Below are 25,403 nucleotides of genomic sequence, written 5' to 3'. Positions count from 1 at the left end.
CCAAGAACTGGTCAGTCCTAAAAAGGATAGAAAAGAGGAAATATAAGATAATTTCAAGAAAATGTAAGAGTTGTAGATAAAATAGATTTGGCGGGCAGCTTTCATTCCATCGTATCATCAATCGTCCTCAACCACCGGGTACAACTGACCTCTTGAACGTTTTCTGTGGCAAATGTGGTTGATTAACTCATTTTGCTCAGGCTCTCAAAAAGTACAATACCGCAACAATTTATGGAACAATGTTTATTTAGACCCCTTAAAATTTACAGTTTATTTCGCCGTCAATAACAGGTGTAGCGTCCAAACATACGTTGAACGACTCCAGGGCACCGGCAAGGTGAAGGGCAAGTTGTTCCCTTGCAGCTCTGAAAACAGATAACAAAGTGGTACAGCTGGACAATCAATCAATCAACAAATCATTAACCAAGTAATATATATAATTCATTAGTTAACTAGTTAATGTTTCGTTTACCCCTTCGGATAGCGGAAGGCATGGGAAATAAAGCTTTTGTGAGTTTGGTCAAGCTTCTCAGCCTGCACGCAGTGACGGTATACATAACGAACTTACATAAACACAAATGAAGGTACACGCATTTGGCTTCTATACAATCATTAAAAAAGCGAAAAGAGAAAAAAAAACAATACATCAAAGATAATTTTCATATTCGAGACTCCATATATGTCATCCACATGAAGAAAGCATGAAGCTCAGAGCTGCAACATGAGATATCAAAACAATTCCGAGTTAAAAACTTTGATACGGACGGCAAAGTTATTTTCATCTTTGATACCTTCAGGTTCAGTTGATATTTATCTCCTCAAACAGACCTTAAATTGAAAATTGAAAAAAGTAGTGTATTCGTTTGAGAACTAAGATCTATTTGATTATTTTGTATCTCCGCCTCTCATTAACTTTTTTTTGTCTTTTGCAGAGTAGTTGTACTGGAAATGGGTCATACCGGCTATGGCTCTATAAAATACTTCCAATTCCGTTGACTGGATGGCAATTCAGGTATCTTAAACTAGTAGCGCAATGCTCTACTCACCAGTTTGCAGACGCAATTGTTTCTTAAACATACGGGAAGTAGATGGAAACGAAAGTAAAGTTCTATGCCAACAAGTCCATACTTGTTGATTATCTTTCTCCTTTTACACACTACACATATAGCATTGAATTTCAATTTAAAAAGGTAATTGTCATTCCACCTTCCTATCACAGTCAGAAATTGGAATTGGCCAAGAAGGTGTAGTCCCAAAAAGGCGAACATATCATATGGAGGGCCACCATAGCTTTTGAATGGTAAATCCCGTATTCTTTGTTGAAGAAGTTAACAGAAAGTTCTGTCACAACTACAAAAATTCATGTTGTGGCTACAGAAATTTCTCTCGTGTGACAGAAGTTCCTGAGGTTTCTATAGTTGTGACAGACATTTCTGACGTCACGACATAAATTCTGATGTCGCAACAGAAACATTCTGTCGCAAGAACCAAGAATTGAGGTCGCAAAAGAAACGTTCTTTCGCACCAACAGGAGTTCTCAAGTCGCAACAACAGTTTTCTATCCTGCCTCGATTATGACATTAATACAGAAATTCTGACGTCTCAACAGATGCATGCTGTCGTGACCACCTATACTGCTGAAGTTGCAACAGAAACGTTCTGTCGCACAATAAGAGTTCTGAAGTCGCCACAGCAGTTTTCTATCGTGACAGCGATTCTAAAGTTAATAAATTCTGACGTCGCAACAGAGACATGTTGTCACGATGGCCAATATATTTGAAGCTGCAACAGAAAAGTTCTGTCGCACAAGAAGAGTTCTGAAGTCGCAACAACAGTTTTCTATCGTGACAGTGATTCTGACGTTAATACAGAAATTCTGACCTCGCAACAGAAGCATCCTTTCGCGCCGACCAGTAGTTCTGAAGTCGGAACAGAAATGTTCTTTCGCGACAAGAGTTCTGAAGTCGCAACACCAGTTTTGTATCGTGAGAGTGATTCTCACGCTATTGCACAAGTTCTGACGTCGCAGCATAAACATGCTGCAGCGACGACCAGTAGTTTTGAAGTTGCTACAGAAACGTTCTCTCGTGACAAGAGTTTTGAAGTTGCAACAACTTACTATAATAACACTGAAAGGCGGGCTTGTTTGTTTGACTTCATTCAGACAATGAAACCCGTAGAGGCACATCAGCAAACGAACTAACTATATGAAGATTACGTAACCAAGTCCACCATTGTAGTTTAACAGGCTACGGCGTTATACTACTGAGCTCTAGCTCGTTGATTTGATGCCGGCCATGGCAGGCACATTCCAATAGGAGTGGCATGGAAGGAAGCTCGTGTACCTTGCATTACGTACACATCAACGAAGTCTCGTGGTCAAAAATATTCGGCACCCAACTTATAGAGAATTGCAGAAAACACGAAGTATAAGACGAAAATGTGGGTTGCTTACGAAAAATATTTTTTAATATGGGAACAGCGAGCCCATGATTTCTCTGAGCAGAACCGGTGTTAGATGACGATGTACTATTTGTCCAAATGTGAAGGGCACGTCTTTGGTTGGATCGTGCTGAGGCAGGAATTAGCAGAGCAGAATACAACCATAATTTCCAAAGCATCTGGTTAAACATGCGTTCATAGTGTTAGGAAAGTGTTATACCATTCTCCTGAAACTCCACCTGGGAGTAGAAGCGATTTAAGACAGAGAAGCCCTTTACTCAAAGTCCTACACTACGGCGCACCTTAGAATGAAATCGTGGTTTTGGCACACAAAACTCCAGAATTCATTTATTCAAGATATTTGCTCGCGTGCATAAGGCAGCTGATAACGTAGGCTATGTAGGGAGGGGGACAGGGAAGAAATGCTTTCAGAGGAGAGTGGAATAAAAGGAAAATAAAATTAAATATCCGGTAAAGCTAATCTAGTTATATCTATATTTAAGGCAATTGGTAAATTCAGTTTTTTTTTCTATTTTGGAGGGAACATATTTTACAGCCTTCGTAGCAGGCAAATTTCTGAGGTATATCAAAGCAATAAATGAAAGGCCCACCGCTGTTTTCAAGGGAGAAGATAGGGCCTAAGCGGCCAGGTTATATAAGGGTAGCGTGATAAGTCACGTTCATTTCGCAGACCAAACCACATCTCTCGTCACCGTACTATCGTGACAATGGTGTCAGTCTATACAGATAGAGTTGAAAACGTATTAATTGATACAACGTTCGTATTTGCAAGCTGTGCTATAGTGCAAATGATATTGCGTGTGGGATGCTGGATACATCTACCGTCCTTCTTTTTCTGTTAAGAATTAATATTTACGATTTTTGCGCACCCACAAAAAAAAAATAATATTGACCCACCACCCCGCCTCTGCATAAGGGGTGGTGGGTCAGCTGTTGTAAAACCAGCACTGCTGAAGAATGTACGCAATGGATTATTGATGGTTCAGAGAATTGTTTCTAACATGTGCTTTATTGAAACGTATGTGGTTATGGGAGCTGCGTAGGGGATTTCAGTGAATTTGCCCTGTTCACTTCCCTTTGCTGAGGGCTTAGTAGCCTCTGCCTCACGGTGGGCTTGAGCTCTTTCATTTTGCTTGCTTACGGTGCTATGAGTCATTGCTTATAAGGTATGAGAGATTGCATTTTTGAATTACCACGGCTAACTGGGCGAGTTGGTAATTGAACATGTTCCTATAGGTGGGCAGTGCAACCCGGACGAAGGACGAGAGGATTGCGCTCGTATTGTGCACTTCCTCTCGTCCTTCGTCCGGGTTGCGCTGCCCACCCACAGGAACATTGCATTTTTGTTGGCGTACGGTAGTATGAGACATTGCTGATAATGGATGCTTATTTTAAGCTTGTTCTTCATTGAACCGGATGGAACTGTAAAGTGAATGTGCTATTGCAATGATTGTACCTTCTGTTCACTTCACTTTGCTGAGCGCATGTAACCTCGGCATTGCAAAGAAGATGAACCATTGTATTTTCACTTGGTTAGGTGGCTATGAGAAATTACGGATGATTATAATGTTTGTTTACGGATCGATACAAAAAGCGTCAACCACCGAGAGGCTAACGGCTTCGCTGTAATATCGTTGAATCCAAATTTCTTCCAAATTTTGCTGTTTTAGGAGATAGAGATAAATGCAGGTGTTGCAAAGCCAATCAATGGTAATTTCGTTATGTTAGCAACTGTTCAGGGTATATATAAAATATAATCGTTATAATATGTATGAATATGGTGAATGCCGCAGTTTCGCTTAAATTTGGTCGGAGAATGTGCAATGTAAGAATGTCATTTAAATACGTACTCTTTTACAAACTCAAAAGGCAAACTGATGATCTTGAACTCTTTTTTTTTTCTTGCCAGGTTATTAAACGTGATATTTGTCTTTGGCATGCATAGTAACTTTCAACCCGAATTTTACGCTTTCTTCATTAAAGTGCTCAATCATTTGGTGTAATTGTCCCCAGCGTGGCTGAACATAACAATGCCATCTGCAAACGAAATGTTGTTGAATTTTTCACTTGTATCCGCACTTCTAAGCTTTGCCAGTCTAAAATCTCAAACACTTATATGCATGGGAGAGATTGGGTCCCCTCTCCTGACCCCTCTCTTGATTGGTAACTTTGTACTTGTGGAGAACCAAAGTAGCTGTGGAATCAATGTAGGATATTGCCAAAGATATTCACGTATGCTTCCTGTACTCCGAGATTATGCAATGTCTTTATGACTGCTGGAACCTCAACTGAATCAAGTGCATTTTCATAAACTATGTTACCCATGTAGATCGACGGATCATTATCACAGGCGACTCAAACCTGGCTAGGTGCTCAGAAGCAATTGTGGAGGGGGCGAAAGGCGATGAAAGAGTGGCGGTAGGGGCATTTCCAGGGCGAAAATCGGGTTCTCTCATGGAGTAAGCAAAAGAAAAGCTCGTGGAAAATGCCCACGTGCGCAACCTTGTCATAGAAGCAGGTGGGCTAACTGACGTCCTAAACAGGAAAGGGACAGCACTAGCCCACCGCTTGACGAAGGGGGTGGACGACTTGCGCGAGGCATCCCCTCAGGTGCAGATCGTTGTGTGCACAGTGCTGGAGGTGCCTGTACGTGATAGTCACGTACAAAGAGCCATAGTGGCTGCTTATGAGGCGATTTGGAAAATGAGCCGAGAGAAAGGTGTCGAGGTTGTCGAGGTAAACAGGGAAGTGTAAAGGTGTGGTGCTTTCAAACGAGACGGGATCCACTTCAGTTGCAGGCTGGCACGAGAAGTGGGCTGGCGACTTGGTGGTCGCGCTGTTGCTTTCTTTAGGGCGCCCATGGACGCTCAGGAGGCCGGAGTAGGTAGTAATGAAGAAGGTCTCCTAGGTGATCTTCAGAAGAGTATCGCCTTCGATAACAGAGAAAGGAGGAAAGCAAGAAAGAGCATGCAACAGGCTACATAAACCTGCAGGGTGGCAGAAGAAAGGAAAAGTGAGCAGAGATTGAGGAGCAGTTAAATAGAGAACAAATAAGGGTGTATGCGGTTACAGAAAGGCACCTTAGAGACTCGGAAGAGCCGCCAGTGATTCATAATTATGCTTGGGAAGGGTGCAACAGAACAAAGTCGGAAAGAAAGGGACGGGAAGTCGGAATGCTCATCCATCAAGGAGCAGGATGGAAAAGAGTAAATTCAATATGTCAATCTTTGGTTATCAGGCACAATGGGAAAAAAACTTTGCTGGGCGTTACATATTTGTGGACTAGAAATAACTGCACAGAGGAGAATAAAGAGTTAGTGGAATGCATAAGGGCTGATATTAAGGGTTTTGGAATCGTGCTGAAATTATCTTATTAGGTTACATGAATGCCCACATGCAGGATTTAGATGGCTATACCAATAAAAACGGGAAGTCAATGCTAGACCTTTGTGAGCAACATAAACTCGTTATCGTGAATACAGGGCCTAAGTGTGACGGGCAGATCACTTGGCAAGTGAGAAACCAGCAGTCAACCATTGATTACTGTCTAATGACAGTAGGAATTGATGATAAGTTGAGAGAAATGGTCATAGATGGGGAAGGGTATACCAGCATAGGGAGTGACCATAAACGCATCATTTGGAAAACAGGATACGTTGTTGGGAAAGAGCAAGGAGTGCAAAATGGCCAGTGCAAGTTTGATTGCTGAACAAATAACAAATATATTCACTGAAGTCGAAGCAGAACTTGAAAAATGGCCAAATAACAAGTGGGAATATAGTAAGCTTCTAAGTGCAATAACGACAGAAATAGGGAAAGAGAAACAACATATTCGTTGGAAAGGAAAAAAGAAACCGAAAAGCTGGTGGAACACAGTGATACGAGAAGCGATCGCCGAACGACAGAGAGCATCCCGAAAGCAAAGGTAGGCAAGGAAGGCGCAGGTGGCTCATGATGCAGTAACACGTAAATGAGACTTATAGCGGGATAAATAGTCTATGGTTCAGATACTGATGCAAGCAAGATTAAAAGGTGAAAGTGAACGTTGTTTGTCAGTTGTGCTGTCAGTTGTTTGTCAGGTGTTGAACGTTGTTTGTGAGAAAAAGAAGGCCGCAATTAGAATATTTTGGAACCATATAAAATTATAAGGCAGGAAGTCAACAACAATACAACATATCCTAGAAGAAAATGAAAACGGACCGGAAGGAGAAGTGGCAATATATTGCATCCGGAAAATAACTGCAGAATCTTTCCAAAGCAATGACGAGGTTGTATTTGAAGAAAAAAAAAGAAAATGAAAGAGATCCAGGTGGAAAAGGAGCTGTTGCTGACAAATTTCAACTGGAAGAAAACCGGAGAGAAAATTCCTAAGCGCACAGCAACAGAGCTAGACGAGTTTCCCGTTAGGCTGACTAATGAACTAGGACCAAAAAGTAAGGAGGCTCTGGTGAAATCAGTGGAAGAAACTTTAAAAGATAGACGAATACCAGACAGTTGGCTACAAAATAGAATGAATTTAAAATATAAAGGCAAGGGGGATAAAGATAGAATTCACTCGTATAGACCGCTGACCATTGCGTCGGTAATATACAGGCTAGCAATGCAGGCAATCAAATTAAAGCATCAAGCATGGTCAGAGAATAATGGCATTTTGGGAGAACTTAAGAATGGCTTCAGAATAGGTAGGCGTTTAGATGGTAACTTATTTTTTCTTAGTGTATTGAAATATCAAAAGTAGAATGCAGACCGTTATATGGGGCCTTTTTAGACATTGCAGGAGCCTATGACAACGTAGACAGCAACATATTGCGGAATATTTTCAAAGGAGAAGGCTTAGGTGACGGTTGTCACCTAAGAGCGCTAGAAAGAAGCAATATCAGCTTTAATCTCTCATACGAACAGGCGGGTAAAGTAGTAGAGCTGCAGCTTCCAGGTTTATTTTATACGTATGACATTTTGTTGCTAGCTAGCAAGCAAAGTGATTTGCAACGTCTGGCTAATATCTGCAGGCAGGAAGGCAACCATTAAGGTTTGAAATTTATTTTAGAAAATTAGGTGTTATGGTCGGACGGGTTCAAATCACGGGTACCATCAGGACTCGATCGGAACCAAAGATTAGTGGGACGCCTCGCATTGGACGCTCACGGGAAGACTAAAAATGAAGCTGGGTAGGGTAATATGGGCTGAACTAGTTTTGAAATGAGGGAAGGTCGCACTAAAATTGAGTATGAAGAACGACTGAGGAACATGGAAGAAAGTGAATCGGCTGGGATAGTGTTGAGGTGTCTGTACAGCAAAAACATTGATTCACAGTGGAGGAAGAGAACTAGGAACCTTGCCAGCAAATATGCGGCCTGTAGGGTGGGCAACACAGCAACAAAGAACGTCAAGCGGAAAGTCAGAGAGGCTGAAATAATCTCATGAGTGGCGGCAATGGAAAAGAAACCTGCCATGAGTAACTACTTAAGAGGAAAAAACGAAATCAGGAAAGAAACAATTTTTGCTAACTCAAAGGGAAGCTCATTACTTTTCAAAGCGAGATCTGGATGCCTTAGAACACGCACCTCTAAAGCGAAACATAAGAAGGAAGGAGAAGCGTGTGGTTGCTGCGGTAAAGCTAGGGAAACTATGGAGCCAGTTTTATTAGAATGTGAAGACGTCTGCCCAGCGGTCAATTTAGGCACCACTGGCCTCCTTGAAGCCCTTGGCTTCAGCAAGACCAGAGGAAAAATAAACATGTCCTGAATAGGGATTAGCAAGAGGCAATTGTAAGATTGGTGGAAGAAAGTAGGGAAACGACAAAAAAGGAAGACGTACAAAAACGCAGTTGACAAAACGGGATCAGAAAATTTGGTTGTGGCAGTTCATCGTGTTTTATTACTGTTTAACCTAGGTAGGACATTACGTAGTATACTAGCAAGAGCTTGGTGGTGCAACCCACCGTCCCGTTCCACAGGGGACGCTCATAACATCCATCCATCCATCCGGTACGCCGGCGGGAAGGGAACACGCCAATCGGACAGCGCGCTTGGGGGAGAGGAGCGCACCTATCAGTGGATGCGCCGTGGGAGGGCTGCGGAGAGGGGTAGGTGTTTCGCAGGTGTTTCGCCGGCTCGCCCCCTTCCGCTCCGTGGATTGCGCTCGCCGCGAGCGGCAGCGGGAGCTCGCAAGAGAGTGGCAGAGCCTACGTCGCGCAGATCCTGAGCTTGGAGAGCGAGAAGCACAAGCAAACCGCCAGCGGAGGGAAGCCAATACCGCCGAGGATCGAGAACGGGAAGCGCAAGCCAATTGCGGGTGGAGGCCAGCCAACTCCCCATTTCAAGTGAAGGCAAGCGCCAACTGACCCCCAACTTCGAGAGTTGGACGCAGAAAGATTCCTCGACCGTGACTGGGGCCACAGCTGCAATGTGTGTGAAAGACTGCGGTTTTATCACAACCTAACGCGACTGAAGAGTTTGCGCAATCCGGACCCGAGGCTCAAATCTTACGAAATGGCGACAACGAGGCAAAAGACTTTCGCGAAAGTGACGCTATACACGGGTTCAAACTTGAGAAAACGACCACAGACAGCTTTCACAGTGCGTGGTATTGGCTTTACTTTTCCTTTTTTAGCTTAATGGGGGAGTGCTTCATGACTTTAAATATTTTTGTTCTTTCTATGTGACCAACCACGTGTACATTGGCAATGTTACCTTGTGCGTTACATTACGCTTTCTTACATTGCGTTTTACATTACATTGCGCTTTGTTTATTTGTATGGAATTCTTAGTTGCCTACTGGTACCAGCAACATTCTCATGGTTTATATCGAATACGTCTAACAATTGCAAATGAGAAAGGTTCATATTATAAAATTCTCATTGAGGGAAAACACACAATAGAAGTACTAGAACTGCAAATTATTTTGTGTACTATCGTATTGCCTGAAGAAAATATTTGTGCAGAAGCCATTTGAAAGTAAGCGCACTGCTGAAGAAAATTTATGACATTGCACATATACTTTGTGTACTTACAGATCTCCAGCAGTCACTCCTATACCATCCTGATCCCGAAGATGCATTCACAGCCGGGCTTTGTAGCATGGAGGCAGAACAAAAAATGGCAGAGTTAAAAGCAGTCAAACGTTCATGCGAAGCAGCAAGAGCTTGCAGAACATTCATAAACACAATCAAGCAGCTTATATACAATGGTACAATCGTATGACACATTTTTGTCGCTTACCACATACGAAGTTGTTTGGAGGAACTTCTCTTAATATTGTGCTGGAGATAAGACTAGAGAACGCAAAAGAGAAAATGGGTTCAGGTAATATAAACAGGGAGAAACCGAGATGGCGGAACAACAAGCCCACGAGCGCTTCTTCGATCCTCGTCTCCATCCCTTTGCTTGTACTTTCTCCAATGTAAGAAAATGGCTTGTAACATGTAACCCCCGCCGGTGGGAGCGCCATCTCGGCGCTTAGACAAGGGAAATGTTGAAGAAATGGAGCTTTAAACGGGCGATGTTCGCGATATCGCAAGGTGGCACGGATGATGACGAGCTACCATCCACCGTGGCGATCGCGTATGTGAATGCACTGAGTTTGTGAAGAACAGTTTACGGGCTAGAGTATGAAAACAGAAGCTTCGAAGTTAGGCCCTTCTGGCGGGACAGCGTCCAAACAAGGACGAGAGAGCCTGGAGAGGAGTGAATGGATTTGTGGGGGCTGTCATAGAGGGCCTTTTGGGATATCTGCGAGAAAGAGAGACGTTCCCGTGAAATCTGTTGAGCTAGTTGAGCCCGAGGACCAGTATTGTGGACGTACTCCGCAGGAACCTAATTATCTGCTCGATAGAGGGTCTCAAAGGGCAGTGCTGCGAGGTGGCGAAACAAAGGGTACAAAAGGAGAAAAAGTGGCGGTGCGGTGGTGGGAGGAGTTGTACACGAGTGTCACAAAAGGCAAAGGGCTCTCCCATTCACGTTGATCTGTGGAAGCATTGTGAGCATCGTTGTCAGCATGCGATTATAAATTCAAGAAAGTCCATTTGTTTGTGGATGACAGCCTATGGTCATCTTCCGACGTATGCAACATCACCGAAGTTTGATGTCAACGACTTTCAAAAGAAATGAATGACCGCGATCAGTCAGCAGCTGTCGTGGCGCGCAATGGTGGGTAATGACAATGTGAAGCAGAAAGTCGGCGACTTCAGTGGCACAGCTTGTCGGCTGTGCTCGGATGATGGCTCACCGTGTGGTGTATTTAATGGCCACGGCAGTCCACATATCCCGCGTAAAAAAGTCGGGAATAGTCCAACCGGATCCAGGCCCACGCGGTAGAATGGTAGTGTTGCGATCTCTATAGGTTGAAGTGGACTGGCGGGAAACAAGGCGGAGCGCTTGCGGTGCTAGTAGGACTCATAAGCAGCAACATACAGATATAAAGAACGATCAAGGCGTATGTACTGGGCACTCCGATATGTCCAATGGTTGGGGCATCGCGTTGCTATTCGACCACAGTAGAACGAAGATATGTAGGAAGTGCAAGCAGAAAGTCTGAGCTGTCGGAGTTAGTATTGCGACGGTAGAGAATACTATCACGGAGTTTAAACAGGTGGAGAGATGGTTCGAAGTGGTGAGAAAATAGTTGGTGGGTTATGGAGCGCAATCCTGCATCGCTCAGCTGTGCCTTCTGGATATCGCTAAATTCAGGGATGGCGAGGGCGCCCCCGCCGCATCATGTGCACCACAGTGTTGAGGATCCCCCGGATGACGGTAGAGGCAATCGGCATCCAGGTGCATTGGGCCAGACTTGTAATTGACATCAAAGCTATACTCCTGAAGCTTCAATGCCCAGTGACCAATTCGTGCAGTGGGGTTTTCAAGAAAGGACAACCAGCATAGTGCACGGTGGTCTGTGATCACGGAAAACGTGCGGCCAAACAACTATGGTCGAAATGTGGGGACCCGCCAAACTAAAGCGAGACATTCCCGTTCAGTGATGGAAAACTTACGCTCTGAAGGGGAGATGAGTTGAGTGGCTTAGACAGTGATGCAGCCTTGTTCGTCTTGCTTCTGGTCTAGGACAGCGCCCATGCCTTGCCCGCTGGCGGCGGTACGAATTTCAGTGGCCACGAGCGGGTTAAAATGGGCAAATATGGGTGGGGTCATAAGTAATTCAGTGAGGGACGGTCCATGTCGGCAAGTTTTTGGCGAAGCGTCGAGATTAGGAACATAGGCCGACGATACTCCCGAAGTGTTTGGCCGAACGTGGTACTGGAAAAGTTTTTGCCCCACGAACTTTGTCGAAATCAGGATGTACGCCACAAGCGCGGACAAGGCGACGTAGCACAACAATTTCACGAAGGCTTAGACAGCATTTTGATGAGTTTAGCTCTAGACCTGCTCGCCGGTAAACATCAAGAACTACAGACAGGCGTCTAAAGTGACTCGTAAATCTCGGAAAAAAACGATGATGTCATCTAGACAAAAAGTTCTTTGGACCGTTTGCAGCCGCGAAGCAGAGTCCATCACGCTTTCAAACGTTGGTGGTGACGTAATTTTGCTTTACACAGTCCAAATTTCATCACCGTAAACTGAAAAATCTGTCCGGCGTAACGAGTACGGTCTTTTCGCTATCCAGTTGATCTACGGAAATATTCCAGTCTCCTGACCGTAGTTCGATGGAGGAGGAGTAGTAGACACCTGGAGACAGTTGAGAGCGTCGTGGATTCTAAGCAGAGGGTAGATGTACTTTCCCGCGACTTTATTCAAGTTACAGAAGTCTACGCATAAGCGCTTGCTAAAATCCCTCTTCTTGAATAGCATGACTGGTGACGCCCAGGGACTACAGGAAGGTTCAATGACGCCTTTCGCGAGCGTTCTTTCGACCTCGAGCTGAATTACTTCCCATTCACAGCAGGATACAGGATAAGCACATCGTCTGTTGGGGCTGGCGTCTCCAGTTTAGACACGGTGAGTGCGGACAGATGCATGGCCCAAAGGGTCATTATCAAAGTCATGCGATCACGATAGCACATCAACATGCACCTAATATTGGCAGTCAGCGCTGGAAGGTCAGGCGCGATCGTCTTTGTAATATCACGATCGGCTGTGTGCCTTAAGATGGGAATGCAGCGAGGAACTAAGGATCGCAGGCCACTAATGAAGAAACGGCATACCCTGGATGGAAGAGACGATGGCCAAAGTCATGCCATTAGGGATAAGCTGCGTGCACCAGTTGAAGTTCAAGAGCAGAAGGAACGCACGCTTATTAGAAACGCTGAGAATAGTATGGCGAACAGCGATAATTCTGGCCAATAAAACGTCACTAACGGGCATCATGACGTAATCGCCGTCCGGGATATAAAGTAGACATTAGGAGCAGATACTTAAAGGAAAGTGGTGCAAGGCTCATTTAATTCATGAAAAGCAAACGCAGTTGCCGCGTGATCGGAGTGCCATTGTACCGAGATGGGTCAAGATTACCTATCTTATCTGATTCCCTGCTATCTTAGATTATCTGATAAATCATCGGGTTCTTGTCCTGAAGGAACCCTTGTCATGTAGATTTGATTCCGATCCGCATCAGATATATTTAAGGGTTGTTTTTTTTTGTCCTTGTCAAGCGGCTAAATCCATGTGGCACATACTTACGCAAGTTGACCTCGGAGACGTTCATTTAATACTGACCCGAAGCTACCCTAACATATCCAGCGACTCAAGTTCACAACACAGAGGTTCAATAAAGACCAGCACAGAACGATTAGCACATTCACAGGGCTCAAAGTGAACAGCGGCAGTTACCCAGTCCTGCATATGCAGTGCCTCATGTCACCTTGAAGCAGGCTCACTTAAAGTTGGCACATATCTACACAATGCCACCTACTCAGTGACACAGCTCAGTCTGGCTGTCGCTTTCAAACCGTCTTTCTTTAGCACTTCAGCCGGATGCTCAATTAATTCGTCGATGGACTACCCAGTGAATCAAGTAGGCGCGGAGATAGAAACATACATATATGCGTAACTACCGAAAAGATTGCGATTTGTTCTAAAAATGCTAGCGCAATAAGAAAATACCGGAAGCTCTTATCGCGCGATCAAGTCCACATTCATGTAATGAGCACTGAAAGAACGCAGCGACACAACATATTGCCACCGCCAAACGACGTTATATCTATGAAACAGGGAGGACCGTTTAATGAAAGGCAACGATTTTAGCCGGCGTATAGACTTCGCTAACATGCTACTCTGCGTGGGGAAGGGAATCGGGGAGAGAAAGATAGAAGGAGAGAGGAGCAAAAACAAGAAATAAGTTAAGAAATTTTGGGCACTGAGTTTTCTGACTGATAGGCAACGGCGTGCAATCGTAGACTCCTTCATTCTACGCACCGTCCTACACTGAGGTGACAGAATTCGCCAACCTGAAGGTTTTCGATGGTGACAGAATAGAAATAAAATTTGTCGTGTTGACTAAGGTTTTCTAAGTCTGTAAATAAGCAGTTCATCGCACGCTTCTGTTGCGTGAGGCAGGCTAAATGGCCTAAGCGATAGTCAAATGATGCACGGAACGTTCATAGAACACCGCCTATGGAAATGGCTTACGGTACCGCTTCGGTCAAGTGACAACTCCACACTGCAACAACTGTAGCCCAAGTGACACCATGGAGCATCTTTTGCTTGAGTGTCGAGCGTATGCCGACCAGCGTGTGTAAAATATAAGATGGGTATGCGGCCTGGATCCTCACTCGTGCTTCTCCGCGCAACGCCTTGAGCAAGGCAGTGCCCCAGCCTTGATATCAGCGCTTGAAAACTGCGCCATATATATTCGGACGACAATGTCTGAATATCTATGACGCGGGTGTTGCTTCAGCAAGTAACCTAAGTTGATGTCACCTTTGTTCGTTAAAGACCGACACATATTCTTTAATCGTACACAGATAGAAAGTGCCGTCCCCGAGGTTAACTGACAACTGTAGCTACCCTGTGGCACATACCTAGTGACACTAGTTCGTCTGACGGTCGGTTACAAACCGGCATCTCCGCCGCAGCAGCTTAATGCTCTATTCATTTGACCATAAATTTTATATTGCAAAGCAATGCACGTTTGCAGAAGATAGTTGCAGGCCATTGCCAACCTCCCCAAAGTACCGTAAAATTGCGAGAAGTGCCGTAAGAAAGCTAATAATATTAGCTTTCTAATATTTACTAATGTAATTATGATTCTTTGGATATCTTATGAACTTTTCAGGGGCTTACTGTGGATCTGTCTATGCGTCTAACCGCTTTTCTACGAACGTGGGACACGGGTAGTCCCGGGTCGAGTGGGAAGCCCGTCGGGTTCACATGTTGAGGGCACATTATTGAAACTAAGCACCGGACATTCTTGGGTCACCCAGCATGTGGCACTATACCTACGTGCCCTTGTCAACAAATCTCCTTTACGCCAACATAGGTCACTGGGCATGTAGCACTGGATATCTCTCACTGGGTATCTACCGCTCTTCGATAACAATATTTGACGCCGACTTCGACTACTGGCTTTGTGCCACTCAGCCTGTGGTTTTTCTAAATGAACATCTCTGATACCAAATGGGGCAACTATGTTTGTACCTCTGAGTATCTGCCACTCTACAATGTCAAAAATGATCTTGTGAACTTCTTTAATGCTCGTCGGAACTTCATCCTCCGAACGCGTTGTCCTTATGGTGGCACAGTTGGTGCAGTAGGAAGCACGAGAGAGGAGCCAACTGAATACGAGTTTGAGCGCAGGCATTACGGCATCTCGCTACATTTCATTAACGCTAATCACACTAACACCTACGTTCGTCCTAAGAAGCGTTCTGACGAAATTGTTTTGCAATACGCCGTGTACAAAAGATGCCTTTATGTCACACAAGCACGACGGCACATTGCTATAGCGGTATCTGGGATAACATGGTTGAAGTGAATGGAGCCTTGATGCTAACGAGAGCCTCTATTTTTCAAACGAAACTAGTATTGACACGCATGTTTCGCTGGCGGTCTGGTCACGCAAGAACTCAGTTTCTCTCTGAGCAGAGCAGCTGCGGGAAGGGCGGTTTCATGAGTTGACAGCTGTGCCTGCGCCGGAGCTTGAGTCGTTAGTAAGGATTCCAGCTGCATAGTGCCCGCTCACGCCACGTGCGAACCTATCAGAGACGTTTCGCTTCCGCCGGGGAGAGAAAGGGCTGAAAAGCGTTTCGCGCGCCCTGTGCCTGCTTTGTTTCTGTTCGATTCAGTCTCGGAAAACGGTTGGCACGGCCTTGCGTTGTCCCGACAAAACCCGCATCGCTCGACGAGCGGCGGCGAGAACTCGCCTCTGAAAGGGCTCGCCGTCAGCGCAACTATCAAGCCTTAGAAGCCGCGCGAGCCCAGGCTATCCGTCATCAACTAGAAGGACATCCCGACCTACGGGAGCAATGCGGCACCGTTGCTTGTGGGTTACGTAATCCTGACGAACGTCAGCCGCACGCAGGTATTCCGGGAGGGGAAGGTTTGGTCATTTCTTTAAATGTGATGCTCGGGGGAGGATTAATGTAGAATTACGCGCTATCAAACGACGCCGGCAATTGCACAAGCACGCTTGCAATAGAAACACAGGATGCGTGGACAATTTACTTACCTCATTGCAAACAGGACAGAAACGATGAGGTACGCTACAAGTTTCGTCGCTGTGGGCATCTCGTTTTTAGTAACTGCTGAGGGAAAAACGGATATTCTATATTAAGACTAAACTCATATCTTCATTTGATGGGATTTTTTTTTATTATACCAAATTATGTTATTGTTAGGCGCCTTTCAATATTCTGACGTAGGCACAGGCTCGAATTACAATTAAAGAAGATTTACACGTTACGCTGACAAAATTTCAAATGCATACGCAAGAAGCCTGATGGTTAGCTCGTGCCACAGGCATGTCGTTTTTAGAAATGTAAAAGTTCTTTTCTTCATACCAATGCTGCTTAATATTACCGTTTGGGTCTGAAAACGCTGTCGCACATTTAGGGTGAACGGCCATTATTATTTAGCGAAGTAGTACAAGATTTATGCCCAAAAATTTGGAGGATTGGCATGAGGTGACGCAGGGACGGACAAACCACGCTCTGGTGGGCTGATCTAGTGTCTGGTCGTACTTCAAATTCGTTTTTGAGTTTGCACCAAAGCACCTGTGCCAACTATTAGGTGGCTCCGAAACCCAAGCTGCCCCTTCCCCTTTACCTATGCACCCAAATATACATTGTACAGTAGAAGCTGCGCCCCGCTTGGGGTTGCCAATACTATAGCCTCCCTGATTTGTCATAGTCAGTGCCATCGTTATCTGAGCTTTCTTTTAGGTTGTCGCAAACTCAGTTGGGTAAGACCTCAATATTGCTTTGATAGCGCGGGCATGCTTGATTTTTTACAATACGCATTACCGCTTAAAATATATGAATCCTGGCAATAGAGAGGAAACCAAATTATTTGCACTGTCACTGGCCGGTAAGTTTGCATTCTTAGCCTAAAGAAATTCGAGGACACCAAAGCCCTGCTTATTTGTTGTCATTTGAAAAGCGTTATTCTCCAGTTGCACTACCAATAGTGGTCCTTCGAATTCTGCGCTCCGACTAATGAACCATAGTGGCACGTTCTGCCAGAGCGAGCAACCAACAGTTGTCTGTGTGCTAATTCCGTGTGCCAACGACTTCCTGCGCGTCGAGAGAGCGAGGAAGCAACAACGCCCACTGAGGCCGTCCGGCGATCGCGGTACATGTTGCCAGAGCCAGCAAAAAGCAGCAGCCTGCTTTGCTCACTCGCTCGGGCACCGAGCGCCGGCTTCCAAGAGCGAGAGCGATGGTGACGTGGCGTTGCCGCGATGCCCTTTCCCCTCACGCAACACCTGTAGCACTATGGCGGCAACGGGTGTCCCCTTTCACCCGCTCTGCTCCTTCGAGAGGTACTGGTGTCATGGCATAGCAGCAACAGCAAATGGGAATTAGTCGAGGCGCGTTCGTAGCGTGGCGTAACAGCCAATGGTGCCCTAGATGAGCTTTCACGGCTACATTATAAATGGCGGCTTTATTGCTTAATGGCGCGTTTGAAGCTTTTTCATCTGTATGCGCGTCAAACGCCGATATGGAAATACGTGGGAAGGGAAGCATTTGTAAAGCGTGTACTCAAATTCTTTAAATTTGCTTATTTCATCCTGCGTCTCTGGAGTAACGGAAACAGGCGCTCGCATATGTCCTCTCTGACGGTAGTGCTTTGCAGTGTGACACATGCGGTGCCCATCTCTAAGGCATAGTTGCCGTTGGAAGGACACAACTATAAATTGGTTATAGCATGACCTTCGATACGGCACGCACAAGCAGGTTACGCTCTGGCCATCTATTTTGCACAAATAAAGTGTGAGTGGTGGGTGCTTCATGTACACCGCCATAGCAGCGCTCGCAACCACACTTATACGCATTACATAACAATGTAACCAACTACAACATGACATACTTTATTCAGAAACATAAGTGAGTACAGTTTCCAATTACTGCCCCACAAAAATACTTGAAAAGTACTCAAACGTAATTAAAACGGCTACGAAGGCACGGGCACAGTGAAGCAGAACCGTGTTCCCAAAGATTGCCCTATCGCTCGACCACAATTCGTCAAGCGCCAACCTCGCGGACACAAAGAGCCCGTGCTGAGCAACAATGGGATAATTGTTGTCCGCTGGATGGACAATTCTGTAGTAACGATCGTAAGCACCATTCATGGCGTAGAGCCAATGTCATCTGCAGACAGGTACTCTCGTGTTCCGAAGAAGCAAATCAAGGTGGCCAGCAAAAAACACTGTTGCTCAGTACAAGTTTTATGGGAGGTACGGACCATATGGATGCACATGTAGGCGCCCATAGGATTGTAATCCGTGGCAAAAAGTGGTGGTGGCCGATTTTCACTTGAATTTCACTTGAATCAGCAACTCTTGGTCGCTAATTCGTAGCACAGGGTGCAACGTCATGCAGGTGAAATTCCGCAGGCAAATTGCACAAAGCTACCTGATGCGATAGGACAATAAGAATAGAGGACCTGGTCAACGCAGAATCCCAAAGACTGGTGATGTCCTGACTCGTACACGGTACGACTAAGTGGCCCACTTTGTTGCACCAATACCTACTGGCGAGAGGTGGAGGCATGCATGAGATCATTGCAACAGCGCAATGCACACACAATGCACAAGGTATGACCACGGCATGTGTATTCTATGATTTAAACCATATCACACTAAATAAGTGCTCGACTATTCGCAATGTATGTTTTTGTGATGTTTCATGGCTTGAAATGAATGTTTTAGAATTCGCGTATTTTGGTGTACCGTAAGTGTGACCATATGGTCACGGGCTATATTTCAAAAACTAATTAGGCAAGAGTAATGATTTTTTGCATGTTAATTATTAGTACAAAGGTAAGTTAATATATCAGATTTGTTTCAAGATAGGAAGAAAAAAAGAAACCGGTCCCTAATGAGTTAAAATAGAAAGCGTCCGGGAAGTTGGACTTGCATGGTGTAACACTCGGTGTAACGGGCACATCTTGGAAGTTCGACCATATTCACGCACGGGAAGGGGAGGTTTTTTTTCTGATTCCAAGCCATAGCTGCTACTGGCACCGGACAATAGTGGCGGCGGGGATGGTGGTGGCGGACACCATCGCCGACCGAAACCGGTATCGGAAAGTGCCTATGACTGCTTACGCTGTAAGAGCACAGGAGGACGACGCCACACGACAATTCATAACAGGCAAATTGATGACTAAGGTCGACGTGGGCATGATGACAAATGCATGACGACAATGGTTTAACAACAACAGAATTGCTACAACAAATTGTCGACGATGAAACGACCAGGACTGTGAAACGACCATGGTGACTGTGACGACCACAGGATGTGGTAAGTTTTATGACTATGTTATGATAATGACAGCGGTATAATTGCTACTGGTAGAAGACGGCGTGATGACGACAATATGCGAAGGCAACGACAGCAACATGCTGAAACTGGCGAAAGATGCCGATGACAAGATAGCCACAGAAAGATTACGACATTTAGAAGGCAATAAAATAACCATGCTGCAATAAAGACGACAGCGTGACAACGGCGATATGCAATTTTTGGAGCTCACGTCGGTGCTCACGATTACCATGTGGTGCCAAGGGACGCCCTAATTCACACTATATTGCCATGCGCACTTTCTACTTTTCATGGTGGCCGTTATTCCCCGTCTAACAGATTTCTACGTTATCGCCCAGCACAAGACGCCCTACTATTGTTGCAAGTTTCACAAATATTATCGCTCATTCTAGCTCTTATTTACGTTAGGGCCTACCCTTGTGTAATCATATTACGTGCGAGAAGATAACAGCTTTGGAGAATGTAGAATTTACTCGAGCAACTGCGATTACACTCGAAGGTTTAATGCGTCATATATAAATAGTTGAAACATCTGTTCTGCGGATCAAAAATCGAAATTAGCAAGAGTGATCACCGATATCGTTGTGGTAAGCGTTACTTGCTTTGCTGGACGCATGTTCGCCGAATGGGTTTCGTTGATTGCGTTGTCGTACAGTGGTTGCTCAGTGTTTGTTACCACTATATCCAGTATGGGCCAATCAGGCCACCCTAATTTGTACTATATCCGGTGTTTTTCTTCACTCTTTGCGCCGGCTTTTCTAACTGAATTATCTGCAAAGTCGGCCCACATTTCTTGGAGAAAAATTGATGCTTCTTTGTGCGTGACCTTGCTCTGACCTTGGCTCTGACTAGACAAAGAGCTACGCATTTAAAAGTTAAGCTGGGCAAGCCATGTTATGGATAGTGCACACACTGTAAAAAGTTAAAGTTCGGAAATATTCAGTAAATGTGTTCCTTTAGGATTTCAGTTCGCATTTTACTGGCCTAATGATAGTACGGTACTATCCGGAGGCTAGGAAAAGCAATAGTTGTTTTCGTCTGTAGTAAAAAAAAGGTTTTTTAGTAGATTTGGCCTATATAACTGCTCAGTCACCACTATAGTGGTCTATTTTGCTGGGGTTGTGAACGCCTAATGCGAAATTTAAATGAACTGTATTATCGTTCAGTGCATTGAACTATCAGTTATGTACGACGTTGCAGCACACTTATACGCAGACAGTAGGCTATCGAAATATGAGTATGAAATAATGATTATTTACCTAAATACATGGGCTGCTAAGAACGAGGTCGCGCCATCGAATTCCGGCCGTGGCTGATGGGGGCGAAATGCGAAAGCACGAATGTACTTAGATTTAGCTACATGTTGAAGAAGCCCATGTGATCTCAATCTCCGGAGTCCCCCACTACGGCGTACCTCATAATCAGCTCGTGGCTTTGGCACGTAAATGCCCATAATTTATTTCAAATTTTAGCTAAGTACATAGGCGCCTACTGACGCATCATGTGTTCCCCCAAACTAGGGCCAAAATACTCTTGCACTTTCTTTTATTCTAAATGTCGTACGGCACCTTTCTCATTTTCTCTGTGCGTCTTCCTGTTTGTTATCGCTTTATGAAGTTAGATGAATTCATTGTTACCCAAAGGGGTGAAGCTGCTCGCTCATTAGGAGTTTGAGAAACGCAAAGGTCACCGCAATGCGGAGGAGGCTTCTCGCTGAAAGCAGATGCGGTTCAGAAAAGCTTTTCCGCCGAAACGGATGAGGAACAATCATAATACCATAAAAAAATTATCATCACCAATTCGTTGTAAGCACGATAACGCCGCCAATTAAACATGAATGATTGAAGTGCTAGGAAATGTGTAATGGCAACTTGTCCAATAGTCCACTTCAAAAAGCAGTAATAGGATAGATAAAATTATAAAAAATGGATGCAAAGTAATTACATTGGTATACCCGCAATGTACTACCGAAAGCAATTGATAACTGCAAGAACAAAAAAGAACGGCTGCCCTGTTCGATTTATGACACACAAAAGAAGCATACTGATGGCTAATCGAATAAACTCGTGAAACGTGCAACCGCAGTTGTCGAGGTTTCTTCTGTTTAAAACGAGGTATGTTTCCGTTTATAACGCAGCATCACCTTCGTTGTCCAGCAAATTCTGGTGTCGGCGATAATCAAATATTCACAACAGTTCAATAGTCGCATCAAGTGCAGTAATAGGGAGCGGTCCCTTATAGGCAGAAACCTTAGATTTAGTCTTAATTTTATAAGGATGTGGCTAAAATTGGCTGCGAAAAGCATTAGCCGTCTGCCGCAGCCTGACGCCTGAGGTGCAAAAAAAAAAATTCACAGGCTCTTTTATGTTACCTCATGGACGACTTGAAGGCCGAAGCCCTAGTGCCAATGCATTAAAGCCAGACACCTGACGCACGCGTAACCTGAATTCGCTTAGTGCACTTCGCTTAGCCATCCCGCCTAATGCGCTGTCTTCCACCTAATTCGCTTATTCATCTTCAATCAATCCATCCATCAATCAATCAATAAATCAATCAATTTTATTTACCAGAAACAAAAGGAAATGTAGGGACATCTGGGCAACAAGCTGTCGCAGCAGCTTGACAGAGGCCCAGGGTCCCCTACATGGCAGTAACACTCGCATCATATATGCACAGAAGGCTTCATACACAAGAAACATTACACATGGGACGTATGCATAAAAAATTACGTTTAACACTTGAATGCAATATACTAAAATGTCGCCATAAAGAAAGAAAATAATCACGCAAACCATATTTTTTAACGTAGCTGTGTGCTTTTATTTGTATAGTGCAGTCGGTATATTATGTGTTAAGGATTGTAGGCTGTAATTGTTTTGAAACCATTGTACCTTCCATACCTCGGGGTTTCGTGTTGTATGTTTTGTGTGAGTGATGAGTTCTAGCTGAGCAAGGGATGTCAAATAATCCTTAACATGTTCGGATGAGAAGTAAATTGTTTCTAGTAATCTCTGGTCGCATAATTTATCTACGCGGTTTAGTCTGTATTTGAGAAATATATTCTCTGTTGGTGAAAGGCGATTAACGTTTTCTATATACCGAGCGATTTTCTTTTGAAGTATTACCAGCTTTTGCTAGTTAGATTTATATGTTGTAGTCAAGACAAGGTAAGAGTAATTTATATACGATAAAAAGCGACCATAGTATATTTTATGTTTTGCTCTCGTAGGTAGAAATATGCGGCAACGTGCTGTAGCACCGGTAACCGCAGTTTGATATGTTTGATATGGGCATCCCAACGTGAATTAGAAGAAAACTAAACTCCAAGAATTTTGAACTCTTCAACCATATTTCATTTAACTCGCCTGAGTCGTCAACTTAATTTGCTTTATCATCATTCTTAATTCGCTTAATCAGCTATCCTTATCATGCATATTGCTTGCTTGCCTCCTAGAGTAACTCATACCCACTATGGGGCATTGGCCAAAAACCAGGCGATTTATACTTACGGGTGTATGTGCCATTGTTGAGGATGGCGCTAGTGCTTGTGCCCTTCGTGGGGTCACCGCCTTTTCGCTCGGGGATTTTGAATCTCGAATGAACGATTAGACATATGGGGTTTTTGCCTTAATGAGGAGGGCAACACTAAGTAGTTGTGAGCTTGATACGTACCAAATTCGTGCAGAGATCTGAGTCGCTAAAAGACGTCCTGCATTGTACGCTCCAATCTACAGGTCTTTTTGTCGTTTTGTTACTGTGTTAATAAGGAGACCATAGAACTACTAACTTCTATTTTTTAAATATTCTTGCGGTTTCTAGCACATTTGTGACACAGTTTCTGTAGTATACTTTGGTGATCGCTATATCATGATGAACACTAAGGTGCTCTCAAGTTGCAACTCTTTCCACTGGTAAACCTGACAGTAATATTGATTCTTATTCAGTTTTCATACAACTTAGTACAAATGTCTATACAACCATGTAATTGCAGTTTGCTCTGTGGTTGGTGGCAACAAAGCAACTTACCTTTTCTTCCAATGTCGGAACTTTCTGACCTTGGTAGACGATCGGATCTGTCTCTAAAACAGTAGAAGCGGACAATGTGTTTTTACTCAAATCAAATTTATAAACTCCCTCGGAAGTCTGAAAAAACATGGAAGGCTTTCTTGGCGGACTATTTTATACGCGCTGCCTGAAAATAAGCCAGCTTCTCCTCACCCCCTATTGGCTGAAACCCTCATGCAAACTACGCCAATTGAAAACAGACTTCCTGAATTCTACAGCGTGGGGTAGTCATTAAACTTCAAGCGGCGCTTGAAGGTTAACGTTCTCATATTATTTCTGTCGTGACGTTAACGAGAAAATGATTTTTGAAATGACGCCAAGTGCGCAGTGGACAAAGCCAGTTTCCACAAACTTTCCAAACTGCCATATCTAAGGAACTGAGCAGCTGCATTGTTGCTGTTGCATTAGCATTTTTTTACAATCGTGAAATGTTTCAAAACGACACGCCGCGGTTGCTTAGTGGCTATGCAGTTGGGGCGGCTTAGCACGAGGTCGCGGGATCGAATCCCGGCCACGGCAGCCGCTTTTGCATAGGGGAGGAATGCGAAAACACCCATGTACATAGATTTAGGTGCACGGTAAATAGCTCAGATGGTGGCCCAAATTTCCTTCGTTCCCACTGCGGTGAACATCAAAATGAGATTGTAGTTCTGGCACGTAAAGCACCATCATTTTTTTAAATGTTTTTTAAACGTTTCATTACTAGACAGGTCCAATTCGGTGAACGTGGAGAACAGCAATTTACAATAGGTAGCGAGGCACTGGAAGTGGTAAGGGAATACATCTACTTAGGGTAGTAATGACGGCGGATCCGGATCATGAGACGGAAATAATTAGAAGAATAAGAATGGGCTGGGGTGCGTTTGGCAGGCATTCTCAGATCATGAACAGCAGGTTGCCATTATCCCTCAAGAGAAAAGTGTATAATAGCTGTGTCTTACCAGCACTCGCCTACGGGGCACAAACCTGGAGGCTTACGAAAAGGGTTCTACTTAAATTGAAGGCGACACAACGAGCTATGGAAAGAAGAATGATGGATGTAACGTTAAGGGATAAGAAAAGAGCCGATAGGGTGAGCGAACAAACGCGAGTTAATGACATCTTAGTTGAAATCAAGAAAACGAAATGGGCATGGGCAGGGCATGTAATGAGGAGGGAAGATAACCGATGGTCATTAAGGGTTACGGACTCGATTGCAAGGGAAGGGAAGCGTAGCAGGGGGTGGCAGATTGTTAGGTGGGCGGATGAGATTAAGATGTTTGCAGGGACGAGATGGCCACAATTAGTACCTGACCGCGGTTGTTGGAGAAGTATGGGAGAGGCCTTTGCCCTGCAGTGGGCGTAACCAGGCTGATGCGGATGATGATGGTTTTGGGACCCAAATAGACCGTCTACACTTTCTAGACTGATCATCCACGAACCCCTAAAGATTCTTCTTGTGTCCAACTACGTTCAGCAGGGAACCTTTTAACATCATGACATCACATCCATGAATGATTTTACTAGCATACTTTGGACTCGAAATTTAGAATTGTGCGCGGCATATTTCCACATTTCTTTCTTATATGTTGTATAGCTGTTGAGCCAAAACTAATATGCCCCTGTGTGGCATTTTCTTCAGTATGATAAAAACTACCTAGCTTTACTGATAAGTTTTAAAATCAAAACGTGTATTCTGTTTTTTGCAGAATGCAAAAACAATGGTACTCAATCTTGACGTAATATTACAGCCGCATACCCCAGAGCGCGATTTGTTTTTTAATGCTTATTTTTCGATCAACATTTAGCTCGAAGCGGCATTATAAAACATTGGGAACAGCATTAGTTAAATATGTGGGAGCTGAACCAACCATAAAGCGCACATTTTCAGCTACCTAAAATGCAACCTTTCAAATTGTTTTTGGCCTTAAGCTATATAATACACATCTTGAATGCATGCCTA

The 25,403-nt window shown here is 44.3% G+C and overlaps 1 long non-coding RNA gene across 1 annotated transcript; it reads right to left on the bottom strand.

Annotated features, from left to right (window-relative positions):
• LOC129388288 (uncharacterized) lies at positions 1–23,513 on the bottom strand. The gene is made up of 4 exons (XR_008615279.2): positions 23,423–23,513; positions 16,081–16,153; positions 9,476–9,533; positions 1–365 (listed from the first exon to the last, which is right to left on the bottom strand). It is a non-coding gene; the product is annotated as an uncharacterized lncRNA (long non-coding RNA).
• Between the last annotated feature and the right edge of the window lie 1,890 nt (positions 23,514–25,403).

The sequence above is a fragment of the Dermacentor andersoni genome, chromosome 10 (assembly GCF_023375885.2).
Source record: "Dermacentor andersoni chromosome 10, qqDerAnde1_hic_scaffold, whole genome shotgun sequence".
Lineage (NCBI taxonomy): Eukaryota > Metazoa > Arthropoda > Arachnida > Ixodida > Ixodidae > Dermacentor > Dermacentor andersoni.
The sequence above is the reverse complement of the archived record's forward strand: the minus strand, read 5'-3'. Positions and strand labels throughout refer to the sequence as shown.